This window comes from Amblyomma maculatum, chromosome 3, assembly GCF_055883805.1.
Source record: "Amblyomma maculatum isolate TAMU_Amacu chromosome 3, ASM5588380v1, whole genome shotgun sequence".
NCBI classification, from domain to species: Eukaryota; Metazoa; Arthropoda; class Arachnida; order Ixodida; family Ixodidae; genus Amblyomma; species Amblyomma maculatum.
This window is the reverse complement of record NC_139346.1, coordinates 126,460,247-126,480,417: the sequence shown is the minus strand read 5'-3', so window position 1 is coordinate 126,480,417 and position 20,171 is coordinate 126,460,247. Positions and strand designations below refer to the sequence as shown.

At 47.1% G+C, this 20,171-nt stretch overlaps 1 long non-coding RNA gene across 1 annotated transcript in view; it reads left to right on the top strand.

Annotated features, from left to right (window-relative positions):
- Window positions 1-279: 279 nt before the first annotated feature.
- The window catches only part of LOC146195966 (uncharacterized), a 29,724-nt gene continuing 9,832 nt past the window's right edge, over window positions 280-20,171 (top strand). Inside the window, exon 1 of the long non-coding RNA XR_014705615.1 lies at window positions 280-463. This is a non-coding gene — a long non-coding RNA (uncharacterized LOC146195966). The remainder of the gene's footprint in view (window positions 464-20,171) is intronic.

Sequence of the window (20,171 nt, the reverse complement as noted above, 5' to 3'; positions counted from 1 at the left end):
TCAGATTAAAGCGCAATAGGTTGATGTAATACGTATTGCTCCTTTTTCGATTATCTTCCTAGCTCACAGAGTAATCTCGTTAATTAATTGAAGTATCAGTTTTCAAATTCAAAGGAACCATTAGTTGAGTTAATGCACAATGTACACATCCTACGAGCCCGCCATGCTGCTGTGAAAAAGAAATTTACACCACACGAACGTGCTCAGTCCGTAGCGTCTAAACTGACCAAGCCACTGCTTCTGCATCAGCTCATCAATAAGCGCGTGGGAGGCGTCAATTATGCTGCGGATCACAGCTGATTGATGGAGTTCGGTGAAATGGCATGTGTAAGCGCTTTCGGATGATCTTCATCCCTTATGAAGCACGAGGAAAACAAGAGACTTGCTCTTTAATTCCAAACGCATGAGGTCCACCAAGCAGTCTTCGCAGATATTGGTCGTCGTGTAGCTCGTCGAACAATCGGTGAGATAGTATTTTTGGAGAATATCGCTAGAGCTCATGTCGTTCACATGAACATTTGCTGTACTTTGAAGCTATGTTCCACGCTGGGGCAGCTCATGCCATGACCACCCCGATTTGAGCGCGGCCAATTTCAAAATTCATGAGTTCTGCCCGAGTTCGCCCCTCAGACAAGGTTGAGATAGAATAGAATAAAATAGAAAGGCAGGGCGTTAACTAAGCGCTGCCTAGGGGGCTATCCTGCACGTGGGAGGGGAACAAAGGCAGAAAAGGGAAAGAAAGAGGAAAGGAAAAAGGGAGTAGAGAGCATACACTTAAAGTCTTGAACTCAATCTCGATTCCTTTAAAAACCTGAGCAGCGCGTTGACTGCTTTACTTCCTGATGAAGGTATCATCCAAAGCCCCAGAAGCTTAGCTTGTCTAAGTGGGCAAGCGTCTAAGCGGCCCGGGAGTGGCACATAAGTGCTTGCTAGTGCAAACCATGGTCGGGAGACGACCAGCATGCTTGTCGGCTTCTTGAAAGCAATGCTCTCAAATGCTAATACTATTGACCGTCGCAATTTAACAGCCGCTAAGGACTACATCGCAAACGCGTTCGAGAACCGTTGTCCAAGACACATAAAGCGTATGCCCATGCTAGATTTTTTTTTATCTCGGACTGCGATGGCATAAGTGCGCTATAACCAGTGTAACCTGCATTATGATCGTGAAGCACACGTCGAAAAACGGACGAAGCTGGGCTCACTGTCTGTGTGCATTGTCGTCCTACCAAAGGAGATAAATTTATCGTGGCGAAACACTGCAGTCGCAGTGTATTTGATGTCTCTCCCCTGAAACACCGGTGGATGGTACGCGCATTTTATTAGTTAGAAAATAAAGGGATTATTCGAAGTCGTCACTAACAATAAAATCAGCTTTATTGTAAATACTTTTGTCAAATATGCGGTGAATGCGAAAGCATTCATAAAAGATTCAGTGGGTGCATGTGATTTATTCAGAAAGTGTTTTTGGATGGATTCTGTATTGTTTAAAAAAATCATCTAATTTTTGTGCTGCACGTTCTTAAATATTGTCACCTGGTGTCCCCATGTTCTTGCTGCGCCTGGAAGAAGAGGACACTGAAGTTGACTCTCGCTTGCTGTGCGCCGAACTTTGCCTGCTGGTGCAGCTTCGCCCGTCGTTTTAGTCAAGTCTAGCCCTGTTGTCAGTGACAAATTTTGGAGCCGGCGCAGGGTATCGATCCCAGTATATGTCCCGCACTCCTCCGCATACCCAGGATTCACGTCCTGTGCCAATCGACACTCCTGTTCACCGCGCTAGCCGGAGGAACCTAGGCCTACCACCTGAGCACGGGCCGTTGGAATTCACCCCCGCAGCCGCATCTCGACCTGTCATGCAAACTCCAACGTACTACACTCTACAGAGCCCACGCCTGCCTAAGGCTTTCCACGGCTGTCAGACGGAAGACGTCGAAGCTGGCTCGCCCAGTTTGAACGGGTCGCCGCATTTAATCAGTGGGACGACGCCGCAAAGCTCAGGAACGTCTTCTTTAGCCCGGAAGATGGCGCTCGTACTTGGTACGAGAATCGCGAAGGCGCCCTAACATCGTGGCGCGAGTTCTGCCGTTGCATCCTGGACACCTACGCCAGCCCGGATCGCCGATAACGAGTAGAAAGGGCTTTACGCTCTCGCATACAGATGCCGAACGAGACCATAACCATGTACGTGGAGGACATGACTAGGCTGTTCCGACGATCTGACCCGGCCATGCCCGAAGAGAAAAAGGTGCGCCATCTCATGCACGGCGTCAAGGAACAACTGTTCGCTGGGCTCGTGCGCAACCCACCGAGCACAGTTGCTGAGTTTCTTTCGGAAGCAATCACGATGGAAAGGATGCTCCTGCAGCGGTCTACGACCTACGACAGGCCGCAACTCGCCGCTTCGCTCACGGAGCCGAATTCGACCTTCGGGGCTAGTCCGGATCTTCTTCGCGACATCATCCGCTCCGTTTTGCGTGAAGAGCTCCAGAAGCTTTTCGGTGCTCCCTAGCCGACGGTCGGCTCTGTCGCTAGTATTGTCCGAGAGGAACTCCAGCAAGCACTTCGGCCTTCGGTACCATCTGCTAACCCGCCATCCTTTTCCACCGAGTCCTGTCGGCCATCGTATGCGGACATCTTGCGACGTCCCCCAACCGATTCCACACAATTACTGCCACCCGATCAAGGCTCACTGTATTCAGCCCACCCCGACCCGCACATCGACAACCGCCGACCACCCCAGCGAAAGGCAGACCTGTGGCGTGGCCCAAATCGGCAGCGCCTGTGCTTCCACTGCGGAGAAGCTGGTCACCTGTATCGACAGTGCCCAAATCGACAACTGGGACTGAAGGGTTTCCCCATCGACATGCGTAGCCCTCCTTTAGGCCAACGACCCCGGGATATTAAGGACTATGTAGCCCAGCAGCGCATGGCGCCAACTTTTAGACGAGTCACGATCTCCGTCTCCACACCGACTATCCTCGCAGCCCAGCTCCTCCGGGATGGCGCAGCGACGGTCGCCTAGTCTAAGCCGGGAAAACTAAAGACCGCGACCTCAGCGGGCGAGTCCGCTTCAAATCGACGCGATGAAGACCCCCCGGCAACGCGACCTGTGAGCGACCGCGACTTGACGGCCCCGACGACAGTTCGTACACGTGAAGATAGACTCTCGCTGGATATACCCGTGCTCCTCGACGGCTATAAGGTTAGCGCATTGGTAGACACTGGAGGTGATTTTTCGGTTTTAAGTGGGAAGCTAGCGGCGCTTCTAAAAAAAGTGATGACGCCATGGTCTGGCGCGCAGATTCGAACCGCTGGCGGACATGTCGTAACTCCAAGCGGTCAGTGCACGGCGAGAGTCCAAATTCGCAACTCCACGTTTGTTGTCAGCTGCCTTGTGATACCTGACTGCTCCCGCGACTGTATCCTTGGTGTCGATTTTCTCCGGGAGTATGGGGCCATTATCGATCTCCGGAAGCGTACCGTGAGATTTTCGACCGAGAAAGCTGATTATACTGACACCGCAGACCGCCAAAGCCGTACCCCTCTTCGAATTTCTGCCGAGAGCGTTTCTATTCCGCCACGTTCTAGTGTTTTTGTGACTGTTAACTGCGATGAACTACGTGACGGAACCGCGGTTGCTGGGGGCAACCAGTCCCTTTTGCTCACCCACGGCATCACCTCGGCGCGGAGTCTCATCCATCTGCGTAACGGCCGATCTAATCTCCTGGTGACTAACTTCACGAACGAACCCCACCATCTTTTCGCGCTACCGCAATCGCATTCGCCGACGCCTTAGCGCACGTTTCCGAATGTTTTACGTTCGGAGAAGTTGAAAATGTGCGCCCATCCCTTGATCGTCTGGATATTAATACAGATCTCTCGGAAACACAGCAGCACGATCTGCGTTCTCTCCTACTGAAATACAGTGCTTGTTTCGCGACGTCATCGAAAATTCGACAAACGCCTCTTGTGAAGCACCGTATAATTACTCCTGACGATGTCCGCCCTATACGCCAGCAGCCGTACCGCATCTCAACGACGGAACGTGAAGCGATTCAGACACAGGTTCAGGAGATGCTTCGTGATGGTGTCATCCAACCCTCCAACAGCCCGTGGTCGTCCCCTGTCGTGCTGGTGAAAAAAAAGGATGGCGCCCTTCGCTTCTGTGTTGATTATCTAAAGTTGAACGACATCACTAAAAAGACGTCTACCCGCTGCCCCGTATCGACGATTCGCTCGACAAGCTTAGCCGTCCCCAGTGCTTCTCCTCTATTGACTTGAAGAGCGGGTACTGGCAGATTGAGGTCGATGAGCGGGACCGCGAAAAAACAGCTTTTGTCACCCCAGATGGACTGTATGAGTTTAAAGTGCTGCCATTCGGTCTATGTTCGGCGCCGGCTACTTTTCAGAGCATGATGAACACCGTTCTCGCCGGCCTCAAATGGCAAATCTGTTTAGTTTATCTCGACGACGTTGTCGTGTTGTCTGAAACCTTTGGAGAACACCTCGAACGCCTTCGCGCAGTATTAGATGCCCTGCGGTCAGCTGACTTGACGCTCAAGCCTGAGAAGTGCCACTTTGGCTACAAAGAGTTGAAGTTTCTCGGTCATCTGTGAGTGCTGCAGGCGTTAGGCCAGACCCAGATAAAAACTGCCGCTGTCGCCAAATTTCCCGTTCCTGCCACGAAGAGGAGTTTAAAACGTTTCCTGGGTTTGTGTGCGTACTACCGCCGCTTCATCGCCGACTTCCAAGATAGCCGCACCCCTAACCCGCCTCACGCGGGATGATACACAGTTCGTGTGGGCCGCCGAACAACAGGATGCTTCTGCGGAGCTGCGCAGACGACTGCAAACTACCCCTGTTCTTGCGCACTTTGATGAAGACGCTGCCACCGAAGTCCACACCGACGCCAGCAACATCGGCCTTGGCGCTGTACTCGTACAACACCAAGATGGCGTGGAAAGGGTCATTGCGTATGCCAGCCGCACGCTCTCCCGCGCTGAAACAAATTATTCCACTACGGAAAAGGAACGCCTCGCGGTTGTGTGGGCAACTATGAAATTTAGGCCTTACCTCTATGGCCGTGCGTTTAAAGTCGTTACTGACCACCATTCTTTGTGTTGGCTGGCCAATCTCCGCGACCCATCGGGGCGCCTAGCACGATGGAGCCTTCGCCTCCAAGAATTCGATTACTCCATTGTTTACAAATCTGGCCAGAAGCACGAAGATGCTGACGCGCTCTCCCGGGCACCCGTAGGATTTGTCGATGACGTCACGGATGACAGAGGTTTTCTTGGACTAGTGAATGCCTCAGACATAATGACCCGACAGCGAGCTGACCCAGAACTTCGCCTTGTCATTGACCACCTGGAGGGTCGCGCTGCTGACGTCCCCCGTCAGTTTGGAAGGCACCTGTCTGCATTCTGTCTTCGGAATGGTGTTTTGTTCAAGAAAAACTCCAGCACTGTTGATCAAGCGCACCTCCTTGTCGTGCCGGGCGACCTTCGCGACGATATCCTTTTTGCTTGCCACGATGAGCCCACCTCCGGCCACTTGGGCTTTGTACGCACATTCGCTCGAGTTCGTCAAGCCTATTATTGGCCTAAACTTTCTGACGCCGTCCATCGCTACGTCAGAGGCTGCCGCGAGTGTCAGCGTCGAAAGGTGCCTCCTCTCAAGCCCGCGAGTTTGCTCCAACCTATTATTCCACCTCGCACGCCGTTTGACCAAGTCGGCATTGACCTACTGAGCCCATTTCCGCTGTCATCGATGGGTAACAAATGAATTATAGTCGCGACCGAATATCTCACACGTTATGCGGAAACCAAGGCAGTGCAGCGGGGCAGATCAATTGAGATCGCCCAATTCTTTATGCAGCAAATCGTGTTGCGTTATGGTGCACCGTCCCTAGTCGTAACCGATCGAGGCACCGCGTTTACGGCACAGCTCATGCACGACGTGCTTGAGCTTAGTCATTCCAGCCACCGAAAAACTACTGCATATCACCCGCAGACGAATGGCCTCACGGAGAGACTCAACAAAACCATCGCCGACATGATCGCAATGTACATAGACTCGCAGCACAAAAACTGGGATGAAATTCTCCCCTACATAACACATGCATACAACACGGCCACCCAAGAGACGACGCGTTTTACACCATTTCGCCTAGTCTACGGACGTGACGTTCAGACGATGTTGGATGCTATGCTTCCGAGCTGCACAGATGATCATCCACTCACGCCAGTCGCGGAGCAGTTTGCTCAGCGCGCTGAGGAAGCACGTCAACTTGCCCGCATTCACATTCAACAACAGCAGGGCACGGGTGCACGCCGCTACAACCTCCGTCATCGACACGTCGCATACCATCCTGGAGAGAAAGTTTGGGTGTGGACCCCGGTGCGTCGGTCCGGCTTGTGTGATAAACTGATTTCCCGTTACTTCGGACCTTACGAAGTTCTGCGCCGAGTCACGGAAGTGACTTACGAAGTTCTTCCAGTGGGTACTGTGCAGCCCTCGCGTCGGCAACCACGCTCCGAGGTCGTGCACGTTGTCCGCATGAAGCCCTATTTCACGCGGTAGTGCGCTATGCGCTTGTTTCGTTGTCGCGTAGGACACCTTAACCCGCCTCCGTTATCTATGCTGTCCATGTGCTGATCTCTTCTTTCGCTTACATTGGCCATCGCTCGCGTTCCGTCCCTTATTTCGTTTTTTAAGAGGGGGAGTAATGCCTCCTGGTGTCCCCATGTTCTTGCTGCGCCTGGAAGAAGAGGACACTGTAGTTGACTCTCGCGTGCTGTGCGCCGAACTTTGCCTGCTGGCGCAGCTTCGTCCCGTCGTTTTAGTCAAGTCTAGCCCTGTTGTCCGTGGCAATATTTTTTCCTCTCTAAGGGCACTCTGATGCGTTGTTCGGTTCTCACGTCTACAATCTATTGAAGTTAACAATGTCAGCATGTAGCTGACGACCAAAGTCCTCTCAAGCGAGTACAGCAGACAGGGATGTCCGAGCAGTGTCTAAGGTGACATCTTATCACAAGATTCCACATGTGTTTACCACGCTTGATTTGAACACCTGCAAGTTGAAGCGCAATGGTCCCACTCATGGCAGAAGATGTGAAATTTTCAGCGTTCTGCTCACGCTTCGCTTTTCTTCAAATCTTGCCTAAATTTAAAACTAGGAATATATTTTTACATAAATAAAATATTCCTAATATCATACGTCATCTTTGAACCTATTCGAAAGAAGGAAAATAGTGCGTGACTGCACTTCATGTTCACTCTTCGCAATCGATATTACATAGACAGATAAAGACTAACGGTTTTTTTTTTCATTTTTCTTGAAAATACAATAAAAATATGTACAACATTGTTTGGACCCATAGCCATAGGCTAGTTATAGGTCCAAGAAATGAAATACAATGATGCAGGCACTTCGTCACATGTATAATACAAACTAGGAACAGCGGGGAGTAGGATGTATACATCAATACAAATTCTAAAAAGCAAGCAGAACAAGGAACAATCGCTTCATTTAAAAAAAAAAAAAGAAAAAACATTGTGCGTGCAAAATTACAGTAATATATCAGATGTCAACGGTGCACAGTATTAGTATCACATATAATGCACGCGCTGAAAAAATGTTTTAGCTGCAGACGCGAAAGTTCGAGCGTATTTTATTTCTTGTTGTAGAGTGTTCCATATCTTAGCACCTATGAAAGACAGTCATCGTTCTCCATACACATTATGGGTAGGCGGTAGAATAAAGTTTCCTAATGTTGCATTTCTGGTAGTATGTGATGATGTATGAAAAAGGGATATATGGAAGGGGTGGTTATATCTTACGATGCTGTTAACTACAGTTGCTGTCTTTAGCTAGCGCAGTGAATCGAAGGGTAGTATCTGTAGGTCGCGGAATAATGGTTTGCTGGGGTGATCCAGTTTAGCATGTGTTATGATTGACACGTCCTCGGCCCGTACAAACCGGGTGTTACAAACGGCCTATATAATTATACGTAGACATGAAGTGGCTAGTCATGATAACAATATTTTCGATTTTACATTGGCATTGATGCGTTGTAGGGCTGAGCACACTATGCTTGGAACGAGAAAGCGGCCTGCGTGAGATGCGCTCGGCATTTTACTCGGCATCTCGGCATTTTACTGTTTGCTGTCTTCGCGCCTTGCGTGCTATCTACATTCACTGACTGCTGTCGCGCAAGCTATACGGTAAAACTCGGATGAGGACTGAACTCCAAGCACTATATATAGCGCGGCTCCAGAGGGCTACTTAGCTACTTGTAACAAAAACAGTAAAGGGCTAATACAGTTCTGCACAGGTATACAAGTACATAAGGCAGCTCGTCAACTCTGTATACCACATGTACGCAGCTACCCCTGAAATTTATTTAGTTTAGCTACTTTTTTATTTCACGTATACATAATTCCAATGATAAACATTGCCAATGATGTGACGAACATTTTGTATACACACGACACTAGTATTTTTCGTAAAGACTACCGAATAAATCACGCCAACTCTGTACCTAAAGGATTGCCTGTTGACCCTCTATAATGCCTTCATTTTTTGTGCCACTACATCAAAAGCCGTCTACCTAGAATGAAAAATAAGGAAATCTGCGTAAAAACTATCTTCCGCCGGGAAACCAAACAAAAGAAAATGAGGACAGCTTCTAATCGGTGAATGCGCTATTTGAGACCTAGATAACATATACCGCGCATATTGCATTTAAATTTCCTAAGCAACTAGCACTTTCCGGGGAATTTGTTGCTGGTTGTCGCAGTAACTTAAAATTATGTTTACAGTTAAATACTTTACGCGCCATATCGAGTCGCACATCAAATACTGATAGTTAGCTTCCGTTAGTAAAGAAAGGCAATCTTTCAGGGCTACCGTTTCCTCAGAAGAAATCTATCAAGCTTTTCACAGGGGCAGTTCTACAAGCCACACAGCTGATTTTTTTAGACAGTACGAGCAATTCCTATCAATGTTTAATAGGAGCAATATTTATTACCTGCTTAATATTTTCTTCACAACTAATGTCCAACCTTTTGCTCAATATTGCAAAGCTCAAGCAAAAAAACAAATATATTGAATACCTCACCCCTGACAAATGGCCACTGTTACATGCCCCCAACAATTATGCCCCTTTCGTTAGCGCAGTAGTTTGGCATTCACTGGTGTATCAAACTGAGCGGAATGGGATCCCGGCCGTGGAGGCCTATTTTCGGTGGAGGTTTGAAGTATGGAGCCCGTGTGCTGTGCGATATCAGTGCACGCGCTGTAAGAACCCTGGTGGGTCGGAATTTCCGATGCCTTCCGCATTGGCGTCACTCACAGCCTTAGCTGCGTCGGGATGGTAAACCCCATAAACAAACTAAGCAAACTAGAGCTAATTAGGGTAAAGAATCAATTTCATTATAAGTGACCTTCCCAAAATTTGTGACTCTGGCCGGTTTAGATATTATTTTCCACAAAATTATTTAGGCTTGTTATTTGCAAATTTTATATATATATATATATATATATATATTGCGAAAGAAGGCCAGGTTCAGACGGCAAGGTCGTGAAGGCAAGGCAAGGTATGCCGTGTCAGCGTTTGATCTGATGGAGAAAACCCAAACGCGCGCCGGAGCCGACGCCGCGGGACGATGATGATGGTATGTGCAAGAGGAATAAGAAGATCATGGTATGTACAAATGAAAGAAGATCGGTGGAGGGCTCACTCAGGGCTCAGGGTGGAGGGAGGGGAGTTATTAGTTGAGTTTGCAGAGCGCAATAACTTACGAATTATGAATACCTTCTTCAACAAACGGAAGAACCGGAAATGGACATGGAAAAGTCCTAACGGAGAGACTAAAAATGAAATCGACTTCATAATGTGTTCAACCCTCGCCATTATGCAAGATGTCGAGGTAATCGGGAAAGTGCGATGCAGTGACCACAGGATGGTGAGGTCCCGAATCAGCCTAAATCTGAAGAAGGAACGCAACAGATTAGTAAGAAACAAACCCATCAACGAATTAGCGGTTAGGGGGAGGGCAGAAGAGTTCAGGATCTCGCTACAGAATAGGTATTCAGCTCTGAGAATGGCGACATTACCGTAGAGGCAAGGAACAATAATGTCAGAGATATCATTACTGAGTGCGCGGTAGAAGTAGGCGGTAGGATAGTTAGAGAGGATACCGGTAAGCTGTCTAAGGAGACGAAAGATTTGATTAAGAAACGCCAGAGTATGAGAGCTTCCAATTCAGCAGACCAGATCGAATTGGCCGCGATATCAAAGCTAATCAATAAGCGCAAGGTCGCCGATATAAGGAAGTATAACATGGAGAAAATTGAGCGTGCTGTAAAGAACGGGGGAAGCCTTAAAGCGGTAAAGAAGAAATTGGGCATATGCAAAAACCAGATGTATGCGATAAGGGACAAGGCGGGCAACGTCATCACTAATATGGAAAATATAGTCAAAGTAGCCGAGGAGTTCTATACAGATCTCTACAGTAGCCAAAGTAGTCAGGACCGTAATAAGATTGGCGGTAGGGAAAAACAGTCAGACATTACACCAGTGACGAAGGACGAGGTCAAGAAAGCACTACAAACTATGAAAAGAGAGAAATCTGCTGGAGAGGATAATATAACTACAGGTTTGCTGAAGGACGGGGGGGATATCGTGCTAGAAAAACTGGCCACCCTGTATACGCAGTGCCTGGTGTCATCGACGGTACCGGAACCATGGAAGAATGCAAACATTATCCTCATTCACAAGAAAGGGGACTCTAAGGACCTTAAAAATTACAGGCCAATCAGCTTACTGTCTGTTACGTATAAGGTATTTACTAAGGTAATCACTAATAGAATCAGAAGAACCTTAGACTGCAATCAAGGAAAGGATCAAGCAGGGTTTCGGAAACGGTACTCTATTGTCGATCGTATCCATACCATCAATCAGGTGATAGAAAAATGCTCGGAATATAACCAGCCCTTATACATAGGATTCATTGATTACGAAAAAGCATTTGACTCAGTTGAAACCTCGGCGGTGATACAGGCATTGCGGAATCAGGGGGTAGACGAGCCATACGTGAAAGTGCTGGAAGATATATATAGTGGCTGCACAGCAACCATAGTTCTGCATAAAGCAAGTAACAAAATTTCCATAAAGAAAGGTGTTAGGCAAGGAGACACAATCTCCCCAGTACTATTCACAGCTTGTTTAGAAAAAGTATTCAGAGACTTGGAATGGGAGCAGTTAGGGATAAGGGTAGATGGAGAATACCTCAGTAATCTGCGATTTGCCGATGACATTGTCTTGCTAAGCAATTCGGGGGATGAACTGCTAATAACGATTGATGACCTAGACAGGAAAAGTAGAAAGATAGGCTTGAAAATCAATATGCAGAAGACTAAGGTAATGTTCAACAGCCTCGGGAAGGAACAGCAGTTTATATTAGGTAGCGAAATACTGGAAATAGTAGGCGAATATGCCTACTTAGGAAAGGTAGTAACCGCAGATCCGGACCATGAAAAGGAAATAACAAGAAGAATAAGATTGGGATGGAGCGCATTTGGCAAGTACTCGCAGATTATGACTAGCAGCTTACCGGTATCGCTCAAGAGGAAAGTATACAACAGTTGCCTCTTGCCTGTACTCACCTATGGGGCTGAAACATGGAGGCTAACCAAGAGAGTTCTACTTAAGTTGAGGACAACCCAGAGGGCTATGGAACGAAAAATGGTAGGGGTAACATTAAGAGATAGAAAGCGTGCAGAGTGGGTCAGGTTACCGACATTCTAGTAGAAATTAGGAAGAAGAAATGGACATGGACAGGACATGTAGTGCGAAGAGAGGATAACCGATGGTCGCTGAGGGTAACAAACTGCATTCCAAGGGAAGGAAAGCGTAGCAGGGGGCGGCAGAAAGTTAGGTGGGCGGATGAGATTAAGAAGTTCGCAGGGGTCAAGTGGATACAGCTAGCACAGAACCGGGTTAAGTGGAGAAATATGGGAGAGGCCTTCGCCCTGCAGTGGGTATAATCAGGCTGATGAAGATGATGATGATGATGGAGGGCTCACAGAATCTGCCCGGGGGGTCGGAAGCGGCCAGCCTGGCCGCTCCTAACCAACCGATGTGCCGCGGCGCACGAACGGCTTCAAGCGAGATACATGAACAATTTCAGTTCCACGGTGGCGTCGGTCCGCTGGGGGATCAACAGGTGTGACTTGGTAGTTTACTGAGGAAGTTTGGTTGATTACCTCGTAGGGACCAAGATAGCGACGCTGAAATTTATCAATAAGGCCAGAGGTGCGCAGTGGTGTATAGAGCAGTACTTCGTCACCAGGACGAAAGGAGACCACGCGATGCTTCGATTCGTAGCGACTCTTGCGGTCTTGCTGTCACGCTTCTGTGTCCAGGCGGGCAAGATGACGGCATCTGGCCACACGGGATAAGAACTGGGCTGGTAATGATGAGAAGTAGTTGGGCGTAGAGAAGATGGAAGTGTCGAGGATTGCAGTGGGAGGACGGCTGAAAACGAGGAAAAATGAAAAGTAACCGGTAGTCCGCTGTACTGCAGTATTATAGGCGAATGTGTCGAATGGTAGAACAGTGTCCCAATTTCGGTGATCCGGTGTGATGTACATGGATATCATATCCGATAGGGTGCGGTGAAATCGCTCACTCAGACCGTTAGTCTGGGGATGGTAGCTTGAGGGGTTCTTATGGAGGGTGGATGACGCACGAAGAGCTTCGGATACGACTGTCGATAAGAAGGCCGTCCCGCGGTCACTTAGAAGCACCCGAGGAGCGCCATGACGCAATACAATTGACCGCAAAAAGAAATTAGCTACCTCTTCAGCGGAACCATTCGGTACAGGGGCCGTCTCAGCATAGCGTCTAAGGTGGTCGACAGCTGTTATAATCCAGTGGTTACCTCCATTGGAGAGAGGTAGGGGACCATATAAGTCGTTGCCGAATGCGTCGAATGGTGTGGCGGGACAGGGAAGGGGCTGTAGGAGACCAGCGGGGGAAGAAGTCGGCCGCTTGCGACGTTGGCGCAGGTGGCAGGAAGTAACGTATTTAGCTACGGTGGTAGACAAGCCAGGCCAAAAGAATCGTCTTTTCACGCGGTCGTATGTTTTGTTAAAACCAAGGTGACCTGCAGTAGCGTCATCGTGGAAAGCCGCTTGTATACGTGGGCGAAGCACACGCGGTACGACTGGGAGCAAGCGAGTTCCATCAGGATATTACAGGTAGCGGCGTAGTATGCCATCTTCAAGCTTGAAATTGCGAAGCTGTTTGCGAAGGCTAGCATTGGGTGGGCTCGAAGCGCCGATAAGGCGGTCGATGATGGGCCGACAGTAGGCATCAGCTAATTGCTGTGAGCGGAGAGCGGGCTTGTTCTCAGAGCCGTCAAAAGAAACTGCAGTGATATGCGTCGATGGAAGCGATGATCGGCTGTGGTCAGAGGTGGAAATGCGTTGTGAAGAAAAACAGCAGGCTGATTCCGAAACCGGGCAGCGAGAAAGAGCGTCGGCGTCTTGGTGTTGCCAACCCGATTTATAAACGACGTCAAAATGGTAGTCTTGCAGGCGTAGAATCCAAAGGCCAAGTCTGCATGTCAAATTTTTCAGTGAAGATAACCAGCAAAGAGCATGGTGATCGGTCACAACTGTGAAATGCCTACCATATATTTAAGGGCGAATCTTTTGAACAGCCCAGGTGACGGCGAGACATTCCTGCTCTGTAATGTTGTAGTCTTTCTCAGCTGGAGTCATGGTCCGACTGGCGAAGGCAATCACTTTCTCACGCGAAGTTGCATCGCACTGCTGGGCAGCGCCAAGACCATGACCACTGGCATCAGTGTGCAGGATGGTAGGAGCGCTGTCGCTGAAGTGGCCAAGAACGGGATCTGGTGTTAGGGCGTGCTTTAGGTCGTTAAAAGCAGTGTTGCACTGTTCAGTTCACACGAAAGGGCTGCGCGCTTTAAGTAGTTCATGAAGTGGCGCAGCAATAGTTGCAAAATGCCTTATAAATCGTCAGAAATAGGACGCCAGGCCGAGGAAACTGCGCAAATCTGTTGTCCATTGCAGACGAGGAAAGTTCAAGACCGCGATTATTTTTTCAGGGTCTGAGCGAATGCCGTCATGGCTAACCAGATGTCCCAATATTATAATTTCTTTCTCTGCAAAGTGGCACTTCTTGGTATTGAGCTGAAGGCCCGCGGAAGCAAGACACATGAGGACTTCATTCAGGCGCGTGAGATGGTCGGTGAAAGTTGACGAAAAGATAACAATGTCATCCAAGTAACATAAGCTGGTTCTCCATTTGAGACCACGAAGTACAGTATCAATCATTCTTTCAAATTTTGCGGGTGCGTTACAAAGGCCGAAGGGCATAACATTAAACTCGTAAAGTCCGTCGCTAGTTGCGAAAGCGGTTTTTTCTTTGTCGTCCTCGTGCATAGGTATTTGCCAATAACCTGAGCGGAGGTCTAAGGTCGAGAAATGTTCGGCACCTTGGAGAGAGTCAAGAGCGTCATCAGTAAGCGGCATCGGGTAGACGGCTTTGCGGGTAATTTTTTTGATTGCGCGATAATCAACACAACATCGTACCGATCCGTCCTTTTTTTAACTAATACTACTGGGGAGGACCATGGGCTTGTTGATGGACGAATAATATCGCGAAGGAGCATGTCATTGACATTTTCTTCAATTACTTTTTGCTCCGAGAGAGAAACTCGATAAGGTCGTCGGCGTACAATTGAGTTACCTTCGTTAAGGATGCGGTGATGTGCAACACTAGTCCGTCCCAGTGGTGGAGAAGTGGCATCAAAAATGGCTTGGTGGGCTTGAAGCAATTGCAGCAATTCTTGACGTTGGTGCGGCATGAGGTTCGGATTGATTGTCTTCGACAGCATGGAAAGAGAGACTTGCGATGAATCACGTTGCGGAGGTAGCGGGGCAGTGAGCACCATCATGGATATAGGGTGAGCATCCACTCTGCATGGCAGGGAAGTTTCCTTTAGTCAGCACGAGGGATTCACGGGAAGTGTTCATGGCAGCTGCTATCGCTGAGCTGCTGCGGAAACGTACAAGACTTGATGGGAAGGCGGTTCCACGTGCAAGATGACGATGAGATGGTGCGATGAGTACATCCCCGTCACTTATGTGTTCAGAAACAACGGTAATAAGTGTTTCGCACTGCGGAGGCAATACAGTATCAGCTGCGGCAATGAGGGAATGATGCCGTGCAGAAATGTCAGATGAAAAATCACCGTCTTTCATATGGATGACACTGTCGCCACAAGAAATTAACGCTGAAGCGGCTGACAAAAAATCCCATCCAAAAATTATCAAATGCGCACATGGTGAAAGCACAGCAAACTGCACATGGTGGCGGACGCCGTCTCTAACAACTCGAACTGTACACTTTGCTGAAGGGTGCAGAGGGACGCCATTTGCTTTAAGAAGTTCAGGTCCATCATATGGTGTCGTTACTTTCCGCAAACGGTGGCACAAATCAGCATGAATAACAGAAAGTGCAGCCCCTGTGTCAATCAAAGCTTCAACCGGTAATCATTCAGCTAAAACGGAAATCATATTATACGGGTGATGAGGAGGACCTTTTGTAAGTTCGCAAAGTGCAGTTTCACCTCCGGAAACTGCATCGCTTAGTTTTGGGCGGTGAAAATGACAGGAACCCAGCACCTCCACCACTTGTGAAAGAAGGCCAGGTTCAGACGGCAAGGTTGTGAAGGCAAGGCAAGGTATGCCGTGTCAGCGTTTAATCTGATGGAGAAAACCCAAACGCGCGCCGGAGCCGGCGCCGCGGGACGATGATGATGGTATGTGCAAGAGGAAGAAGAAGATCATGGTATGTACAAATGAAAGAAGATCCGTGGAGGGATCACAATATATATTTAATTCCTTAGGTTCCATTTATTGCATGTGATACCTTTATGGTTTTGTTTTCACGTATTATTTCGCGCTTGCTTAATTGCTTTTATGACCAAGGTAAATTTAAGAGAATTCCCAGGGTTTACGTTCACTGCAAATGATTAGGATGTGAGAAAGTAACGATTAGCGTGGTTTTGCTTCGCAATGTACCGCTGAGATGATCGCACAGGCAATGGGGAAGCTTTGCATTTATTATTTGGTTCGGCATTATGAAGGGAAAGGCGCTGTGACCAGCACGTAATTGTATAAAAACTGTTTTATTTCATTGTTTAGAGGAGTTAACGTTCCAAAGCGACTCAGGCCATAGGAGACGCCATCATACGATTGCAGCAATCTCTATCACAACTAGCCTCCAAATTGGCTAGCCATATAGAGAGTAAGTCATATGGTTGTAGTCGGAATTTATTCGCCGTGTCGGAATCTTCCAACTCCGGGCCACCGAGTGTGCAACCCAGGTCGCCAGAGCCCAAGGACTTTTGGCCACCTAAAGCGGTAGCCTCTGCTGCCTGACTTCTTCCTCGTCAAATAAATGTTTATCCTCCTCCACCAGGGAGAAGGTTCCGACCAGAGAATAAATTTCGAAGAAGCGCTCATCCTGGAGACCGACCAATACCAATTATTGAAAAATACGCCTCTCGAGTCATGTCTTATGCAGTCGACCAGAAATAATGTCAACCGAACAACAGGCAACTTTCTTGCTGTTGACCTACAAGGTCATCGCTTCTTCCTGGCCGCTTCAAAGAACAAAAGAAAAAAGACGCCAGCGGGCAGCCCAGCATCTGCGGCACTGTGACTTAGAATAGGTCTAAACCCCCTCCCCCTAATTCTTTCATTCTCATTTCTTCCACACCCATCTCACCTCCTCTCCCCTCTTCATCTCTATCTCCCCCTTCCCTCTGTTCCTTTACTTATTCCGCGTCATGCATCCTTGAATAAGGAACCGAGCCGGCTTCGCAACGGCGGGTTTTTGTAAAATAAAATAATTAAGATTGCAGAATTTGTTACACTTAGTTATCAACACAACCAGACACGCAAATCTGTCGAAATGTTTAGCAGACTTATATTCCCCGTAGAAATATCCCCTGCCGCCTAAAATAATACAGAGTAAGAATTGGGGATATTTTACTGCTTTTACTATCAAACCCAACCTTGGAGACCAGATATATCAACGGACTTTTGATACGGATGCTGTGATAATGATGAAGGCCGCGTTTTCAATTTTACTGCTGTATGGTCTTTCTAGCTTATTCAGTTTATTTAAGGTATGCCAAATATACAAGAGCAGAAGGAGAATAAAAATATATTCGGTGATGACGCTTAGGTAGACTCATTGTATACCTCCAGCCTAAATAGATGTCACCTTGACATACAGACATCTCTTCCTGTGAGCGTATCCTTGAAGATCAAAATTATTTAGATTTCTTATAGTCTTTTTTTATTTTAATAGACCACAAAGTCACTTTGTATGACTTGGTGAATGCGAGGCTTTAAATACTTGGCGTGGGCTTTCGCGTAACGTCGTACCTTACGACTGTATGCTGTGCCTCATAATGTATGTGTGTGAATGTGAGTACGAATTATGTGTGTTAATGGAAAAGCACTATATAAAGAAGGATTGATTAATGAGTACTTAGGTGCCTGCCCATAAGGGGAGCCAGCGTACGTTATTGGGACGAACGTTGAGGAGAGATGCATAGTGAACGTCGCTTTATGTCTCTACAAAACATTTGTGCCGCCGCGTTTTCAGGCACCAGCTGTGAAGCTTCTTTATTCTCGGCTCGTCATTTTCATCTGTGCCTTTTCTTCGAGCCGCTGCTGTCTGCTCGCCTTCTGCACGCAAGTGTTTTCGTTTTTATTTATGTTCTCTTTCCAGCGCCCACATTCAGTCCCGGCAGCTGTGCCGGTCTACACGTGTCAGAGACACGTTAAGAACATTGAACGCTCTGCGGAAGTGGATGAATCCGTGTCTAAAGACCAGCGCATTGAAATAAAATGAATAATAACTCCGATATCACGATGCTAGATTAGGTGACGCTGGAAAATTGAGCTTCCGCTTTATAAAAAGGCATATGCCGTTTCATGCGCCTCAAGTATTGGTCCGCAGCTTTTTTGTTTTAGTTTCTCCTCATGCCTTTCATATCCTTGAAGGCGGGTTGAAACATGTTGTTCTTGTTTTTTTGTCATATGTGTATACTTCTCAGATGCTGGTGTGACCGCCGACATACTATTGTCACTGTGCAGAAAAAAAATATGTCTGTATTTACAGGTTTTTCTTCTCATATATAGCAGACAGACGAATAGTCCCTATATTTTTTTCTCTCGACTGAGATATGAACTGAAACGAAAATAGTGACTAGAATATTAACGTTTCCATTCAGAATTCTCGACATAAAAAGCAGGCACATAAGGTAAAATTCTGGAATGAAATATTAATAAGTTTAATTTTTCCAGAGGCAGTCATCTCCGACTGTGAAGTGAAAGGATACGGTGAAGACAGAAAAAGAAGCAGTCGTTTCAGTTTAGCAACACTACTTAAGAAGAAATCGTTACTGTAAAGACCTTATTTCACGGTTTTTTTTTTTTGGGGGGGGGGGGATGAAACAGTTCTTGTCTCAGGCAAAACGGGTAGAAAGAAAACATAAATATAAAATTACATTCACATATAATACAGTCTGGAACAGGTTATTGCTCGCGGTGCCAAAAAAGCGCCGGTATTAGGGGTTATTGAAGTTCTTGTACGGCTTTCCGGAGGACACAAAAGTTGACTATGTCTGGGTAATAAAAAGGAACCCTGCTAAACCGATACTCTTGGTACGGGTAAAGAAGCTTAATACATAAACGTTTATTGGAAAGGAAGTGTAGCGAGGTTATTTAGTATTAATTTTCAAGAACTCCCCCAAAAAGATTGCAGATTGCTTCCAGGGCAAGCTTCGACTTAGTGCTACGACAGGGAAGTATTTATAGCCGCCACATTTTATTACAGAATCTAGCAGAGCAACACAATTTTACTATCTCTTTATTTGCCCAACATACTTTTCCTTCTCAGGGGAGCTCTATGGTGTCACGATAAAAAGCATACAGGGACATAGACGCTTTTATTTGGCTGCAGAATTGGTTCTTCAAAGTGAAAATATTCACGGTAAACGTGACAATTCACTTTCCTAAGTACCGTCAAGATTCATATTTGTTCCTAATATCCGTCTACATCTAGCGCCAACGTGCAATCATAGCACCAAAAAATATTACGCTGTGTTTAAATTGCAATCTTGTACGCTGCAAAGATACTCATTGTAAAAAAGAATAGAAATCCTTGGCCAGCTTTAGTTTTTGAGCTTATGGCTGCAAGACTGTCGCTATAACTCCCATGAAATCTCTGCTTCTTTATTTTGTGAGGATGCAGGCGGAGTTTGTACTTTGGCATTTCTTAGTATCTTTACATTCAAAAGGGCCTGTATGACATAGTTGCAAAGAAGATTGGATCAAGTTCTGGAATAAGAAAAAATATGTACGGATAACACGAGATCAAGTGCGATTAATGTAGAATGGTCTAAGTTGATTAAAGTGATTTGCGCGAGCGGTGGCTGCAAAGATGCGGCAGCGGTTACCAGTTAGGGCGAAAATAAATAAAGTACTGCTGGCGACGAATATAGATTAATAGATATGAGGAGCTCGGTGCTGGGTCCGTTTACGTGAGTGTTTGAGCCTAGATTGAAGCAACGCTACAAAGATCTCGCGACTCTGTGCATTGTATTCAATGCTCAAGTGCTCCTTGTCGTAACAGAGGAGCACGCAGTATCCTTTTACAATGCTAAATATACGCAGCCCCCCAGATCATTCCTTTTCACGTTTTAAGCAAAACTTCAATTCCCACAATGCGCCTTAGCCCTCCGAATGCCGATGTACCATTTGGCTAGGCTACAGGCACCTGCCGTCAGTGAACTGACCTTGGAGCCCATTTTATTTCCTTACATATTGAATCCAATTACCAGGTGGAAGGCATTCGACGCTTCTTCACACCAATAATCAACAGCCATATTACTGCCACTGCAGGAAAAGAAATCTGAGGAATCCCTGCCAATAATCCCGTCCTGGGGTACGCTTTTCTACCATTGCAATCCAAACTTCTACATTTACTGATCACTGGTCAATTCGCATATTCATTACAGTCCATTTTCTCTCTTAACTCGAAGACTGAACA